Raw genomic sequence first — 7500 nt, forward strand, 5'->3', positions numbered from 1 at the left:
TCATACATTCGTTTCATATAATAACATGGTTTGCCTAATCGTGGAGGCGCGTATAGTTCCAAACATGGATCGCGGAAGCACGTAACCACTGCGCTGGACAAAATCGACACAAGTGCCGAGGAAGCGCGGACAGGACGCATGCTGGACTGCGAGAAACCGTGTTCTTCTGCTCGCGCTGGGCATAAACGAAATAGGACACCTCTATTATTTAACGAATTTTTCTCTTTATTCTGTCTTTAAAAGACAGAATTTTTTTTCTCTTTAACTCTATTTTCTCTTTTTCATACCTTAGTCGCTCGGACATAAGAGTTGATGCTCAGTTAGTACGAGTAAACACAAAAGTGAATACAAGTCACCAACCTCCACTAAGGGAAGGCTCGCCACATAAGGGCCATTCGGTCTAGGACACCGACCCGTGGCAATGCTGTGTAGAGAATAATTCGATACGAAGCACGGTACGAAACAGTCAAGACCGAAGTCTCGAGGCGCCCATGACTGCTTCTCGACCGAGATCGTAGAATAGCCACAGACGCGCGCTGCACCGACCGACTCGACCGAACCGTCGACTCTCTTATAGATACCGAACGGCCGGCCGGGACGCCGGCGCCGCGCGGTCAATAGCACGCGCGCTTATGGCCGCAAACCGCCGCGGCAACAGACCTCCCGGCGGGGCTGTTGGAACTTAGAGCGAAAAAAGTATAAAAATTTTTTTCACAAAATATAATAAATTTTAACATTTCTATATTATTTTACACAAAATAACCAACTTTTCATAATTCACCGAACTTTGAAAATTTTTCTAAGTCCCACAAATAAGAGGAAAATTTTTAAGTATCGGTCCTAGACGATTTTCGACGTGATATCACTGTAATATAGACGATTTCTAGCAATATATATCATAACACCAAACTCGCTACAATTATTATTTATCGAGTTATTAGCAAATAATGGACGGATGTGCTACTCCGTCGACAAAACTCTGGAAATTTTTCTAAGTCCCACCGCTAAGAGGAAACTTTTTCCGTATCGGTCCTAGACGATTTTCGACGTGATATCACTGTAATATAGACGGTTTCTAACAATATATATCATAACACCAAACTCGCTACAATTATTATTTATCGAGTTATTAGCAAATAATGGACGGATGTGCTACTCCGTCGGACGTTCGACGAAAATTTTTCTAAGTCCCACCGCCAAGAGGAAACTTTTTCCGTATCGGTCCTAGACGATTTTCGACGTGATATCACTGTAATATAGACGGTTTCTAACAATATATATCATAACACCAAACTCGCTACAATTATTATTTATCGAGTTATTAGCAAATAATGGACGGATGTGCTACTCCGTCGGACGTTCGACGAAAATTTTTCTAAGTCCCACCGCCAAGAGGAAACTTTTTCCCTATCGGTCCTAGACGATTTTCGACGTGATATCACTGTAATATAGACGGTTTCTAACAATATATATCATAACACCAAACTCGCTACAATTATTATTTATCGAGTTATTAGCAAATAATGGACGGATGTGCTACTCCGTCGGACGTTCGACGAAAATTTTTCTAAGTCCCACCGCCAAGAGGAAACTTTTTCCCTATCGGTCCTAGACGATTTTCGACGTGATATCACTGTAATATAGACGGTTTCTAACAATATATATCATAACACCAAACTCGCTACAATTATTATTCTTCGAGTTATTAGCAAATAATGGACGGATGTGCTACTCCGTCGGACGTTCGACGAAAATTTTTCTAAGTCCCACCGCTAAGAGGAAACTTTTTCCGTATCGGTCCTAGACGATTTTCGACGTGATATCACTGTAATATAGACGGTTTCTAACAATATATATCATAACACCAAACTCGCTACAATTATTATTTATCGAGTTATTAGCAAATAATGGACGGATGTGCTACTCCGTCGGACGTTCGACGAAAATTTTTCTAAGTCCCACCGCCAAGAGGAAACTTTTTCCCTATCGGTCCTAGACGATTTTCGACGTGATATCACTGTAATATAGACGGTTTCTAACAATATATATCATAACACCAAACTCGCTACAATTATTATTTATCGAGTTATTAGCAAATAATGGACGGATGTGCTACTCCGTCGACAAAACTCTGGAAATTTTTCTAAGTCCCACCGCCAAGAGGAAACTTTTTCCGTATCGGTCCTAGACGATTTTCGACGTGATATCACTGTAATATAGACGGTTTCTAACAATATATATCATAACACCAAACTCGCTACAATTATTATTTATCGAGTTATTAGCAAATAATGGACGGATGTGCTACTCCGTCGGACGTTCGACGAAAATTTTTCTAAGTCCCACCGCTAAGAGGAAACTTTTTCCGTATCGGTCCTAGACGATTTTCGACGTGATATCACTGTAATATAGACGGTTTCTAACAATATGTATCATAACACCAAACTCGCTACAATTATTATTTATCGAGTTATTAGCAAATAATGGACGGATGTGCTACTCCGTCGACAAAACTCTGGAAATTTTTCTAAGTCCCACCGCTAAGAGGAAACTTTTTCCGTATCGGTCCTAGACGATTTTCGACGTGATATCACTGTAATATAGACGGTTTCTAACAATATATATCATAACACCAAACTCGCTACAATTATTATTTATCGAGTTATTAGCAAATAATGGACGGATGTGCTACTCCGTCGGACGTTCGACGAAAATTTTTCTAAGTCCCACCGCCAAGAGGAAACTTTTTCCCTATCGGTCCTAGACGATTTTCGACGTGATATCACTGTAATATAGACGGTTTCTAACAATATATATCATAACACCAAACTCGCTACAATTATTATTTATCGAGTTATTAGCAAATAATGGACGGATGTGCTACTCCGTCGACAAAACTCTGGAAATTTTTCTAAGTCCCACCGCCAAGAGGAAACTTTTTCCCTATCGGTCCTAGACGATTTTCGACGTGATATCACTGTAATATAGACGGTTTCTAACAATATATATCATAACACCAAACTCGCTACAATTATTATTTATCGAGTTATTAGCAAATAATGGACGGATGTGCTACTCCGTCGACAAAACTCTGGAAATTTTTCTAAGTCCCACCGCTAAGAGGAAACTTTTTCCGTATCGGTCCTAGACGATTTTCGACGTGATATCACTGTAATATAGACGGTTTCTAACAATATATATCATAACACCAAACTCGCTACAATTATTATTTATCGAGTTATTAGCAAATAATGGACGGATGTGCTACTCCGTCGGACGTTCGACGAAAATTTTTCTAAGTCCCACCGCCAAGAGGAAACTTTTTCCCTATCGGTCCTAGACGATTTTCGACGTGATATCACTGTAATATAGACGGTTTCTAACAATATATATCATAACACCAAACTCGCTACAATTATTATTCATCGAGTTATTAGCAAATAATGGACGGATGTGCTACTCCGTCGACAAAACTCTGGAAATTTTTCTAAGTCCCACCGCTAAGAGGAAACTTTTTCCGTATCGGTCCTAGACGATTTTCGACGTGATATCACTGTAATATAGACGGTTTCTAACAATATATATCATAACACCAAACTCGCTACAATTATTATTTATCGAGTTATTAGCAAATAATGGACGGATGTGCTACTCCGTCGGACGTTCGACGAAAATTTTTCTAAGTCCCACCGCCAAGAGGAAACTTTTTCCCTATCGGTCCTAGACGATTTTCGACGTGATATCACTGTAATATAGACGGTTTCTAACAATATATATCATAACACCAAACTCGCTACAATTATTATTCTTCGAGTTATTAGCAAATAATGGACGGATGTGCTACTCCGTCGGACGTTCGACGAAAATTTTTCTAAGTCCCACCGCCAAGAGGAAACTTTTTCCCTATCGGTCCTAGACGATTTTCGACGTGATATCACTGTAATATAGACGGTTTCTAACAATATATATCATAACACCAAACTCGCTACAATTATTATTCATCGAGTTATTAGCAAATAATGGACGGATGTGCTACTCCGTCGACAAAACTCTGGAAATTTTTCTAAGTCCCACCGCTAAGAGGAAACTTTTTCCGTATCGGTCCTAGACGATTTTCGACGTGATATCACTGTAATATAGACGGTTTCTAACAATATATATCATAACACCAAACTCGCTACAATTATTATTTATCGAGTTATTAGCAAATAATGGACGGATGTGCTACTCCGTCGGACGTTCGACGAAAATTTTTCTAAGTCCCACCGCCAAGAGGAAACTTTTTCCCTATCGGTCCTAGACGATTTTCGACGTGATATCACTGTAATATAGACGGTTTCTAACAATATATATCATAACACCAAACTCGCTACAATTATTATTTATCGAGTTATTAGCAAATAATGGACGGATGTGCTACTCCGTCGACAAAACTCTGGAAATTTTTCTAAGTCCCACCGCCAAGAGGAAACTTTTTCCGTATCGGTCCTAGACGATTTTCGACGTGATATCACTGTAATATAGACGGTTTCTAACAATATATATCATAACACCAAACTCGCTACAATTATTATTTATCGAGTTATTAGCAAATAATGGACGGATGTGCTACTCCGTCGGACGTTCGACGAAAATTTTTCTAAGTCCCACCGCCAAGAGGAAACTTTTTCCGTATCGGTCCTAGACGATTTTCGACGTGATATCACTGTAATATAGACGGTTTCTAACAATATATATCATAACACCAAACTCGCTACAATTATTATTTATCGAGTTATTAGCAAATAATGGACGGATGTGCTACTCCGTCGGACGTTCGACGAAAATTTTTCTAAGTCCCACCGCTAAGAGGAAACTTTTTCCGTATCGGTCCTAGACGATTTTCGACGTGATATCACTGTAATATAGACGGTTTCTAACAATATGTATCATAACACCAAACTCGCTACAATTATTATTTATCGAGTTATTAGCAAATAATGGACGGATGTGCTACTCCGTCGACAAAACTCTGGAAATTTTTCTAAGTCCCACCGCTAAGAGGAAACTTTTTCCGTATCGGTCCTAGACGATTTTCGACGTGATATCACTGTAATATAGACGGTTTCTAACAATATATATCATAACACCAAACTCGCTACAATTATTATTTATCGAGTTATTAGCAAATAATGGACGGATGTGCTACTCCGTCGGACGTTCGACGAAAATTTTTCTAAGTCCCACCGCCAAGAGGAAACTTTTTCCCTATCGGTCCTAGACGATTTTCGACGTGATATCACTGTAATATAGACGGTTTCTAACAATATATATCATAACACCAAACTCGCTACAATTATTATTTATCGAGTTATTAGCAAATAATGGACGGATGTGCTACTCCGTCGGACGTTCGACGAAAATTTTTCTAAGTCCCACCGCCAAGAGGAAACTTTTTCCCTATCGGTCCTAGACGATTTTCGACGTGATATCACTGTAATATAGACGGTTTCTAACAATATATATCATAACACCAAACTCGCTACAATTATTATTTATCGAGTTATTAGCAAATAATGGACGGATGTGCTACTCCGTCGACAAAACTCTGGAAATTTTTCTAAGTCCCACCGCTAAGAGGAAACTTTTTCCGTATCGGTCCTAGACGATTTTCGACGTGATATCACTGTAATATAGACGGTTTCTAACAATATATATCATAACACCAAACTCGCTACAATTATTATTTATCGAGTTATTAGCAAATAATGGACGGATGTGCTACTCCGTCGGACGTTCGACGAAAATTTTTCTAAGTCCCACCGCCAAGAGGAAACTTTTTCCGTATCGGTCCTAGACGATTTTCGACGTGATATCACTGTAATATAGACGGTTTCTAACAATATATATCATAACACCAAACTCGCTACAATTATTATTTATCGAGTTATTAGCAAATAATGGACGGATGTGCTACTCCGTCGGACGTTCGACGAAAATTTTTCTAAGTCCCACCGCCAAGAGGAAACTTTTTCCCTATCGGTCCTAGACGATTTTCGACGTGATATCACTGTAATATAGACGGTTTCTAACAATATATATCATAACACCAAACTCGCTACAATTATTATTTATCGAGTTATTAGCAAATAATGGACGGATGTGCTACTCCGTCGACAAAACTCTGGAAATTTTTCTAAGTCCCACCGCCAAGAGGAAACTTTTTCCCTATCGGTCCTAGACGATTTTCGACGTGATATCACTGTAATATAGACGGTTTCTAACAATATATATCATAACACCAAACTCGCTACAATTATTATTTATCGAGTTATTAGCAAATAATGGACGGATGTGCTACTCCGTCGACAAAACTCTGGAAATTTTTCTAAGTCCCACCGCCAAGAGGAAACTTTTTCCGTATCGGTCCTAGACGATTTTCGACGTGATATCACTGTAATATAGACGGTTTCTAACAATATATATCATAACACCAAACTCGCTACAATTATTATTTATCGAGTTATTAGCAAATAATGGACGGATGTGCTACTCCGTCGGACGTTCGACGAAAATTTTTCCAAGTCCCACCGCCAAGAGGAAACTTTTTCCCTATCGGTCCTAGACGATTTTCGACGTGATATCACTGTAATATAGACGGTTTCTAACAATATGTATCATAACACCAAACTCGCTACAATTATTATTTATCGAGTTATTAGCAAATAATGGACGGATGTGCTACTTCGTCGGACGTTCGACGAAAATTTTTCTAAGTCCCACCGCCAAGAGGAAACTTTTTCCCTATCGGTCCTAGACGATTTTCGACGTGATATCACTGTAATATAGACGGTTTCTAACAATATATATCATAACACCAAACTCGCTACAATTATTATTTATCGAGTTATTAGCAAATAATGGACGGATGTGCTACTCCGTCGACAAAACTCTGGAAATTTTTCTAAGTCCCACCGCTAAGAGGAAACTTTTTCCGTATCGGTCCTAGACGATTTTCGACGTGATATCACTGTAATATAGACGGTTTCTAACAATATATATCATAACACCAAACTCGCTACAATTATTATTTATCGAGTTATTAGCAAATAATGGACGGATGTGCTACTCCGTCGGACGTTCGACGAAAATTTTTCTAAGTCCCACCGCCAAGAGGAAACTTTTTCCCTATCGGTCCTAGACGATTTTCGACGTGATATCACTGTAATATAGACGGTTTCTAACAATATATATCATAACACCAAACTCGCTACAATTATTATTTATCGAGTTATTAGCAAATAATGGACGGATGTGCTACTCCGTCGACAAAACTCTGGAAATTTTTCTAAGTCCCACCGCCAAGAGGAAACTTTTTCCCTATCGGTCCTAGACGATTTTCGACGTGATATCACTGTAATATAGACGGTTTCTAACAATATATATCATAACACCAAACTCGCTACAATTATTATTTATCGAGTTATTAGCAAATAATGGACGGATGTGCTACTCCGTCGG

This window comes from Halictus rubicundus, unplaced genomic scaffold (assembly GCF_050948215.1).
Source record: "Halictus rubicundus isolate RS-2024b unplaced genomic scaffold, iyHalRubi1_principal scaffold0867, whole genome shotgun sequence".
Lineage (NCBI taxonomy): Eukaryota > Metazoa > Arthropoda > Insecta > Hymenoptera > Halictidae > Halictus > Halictus rubicundus.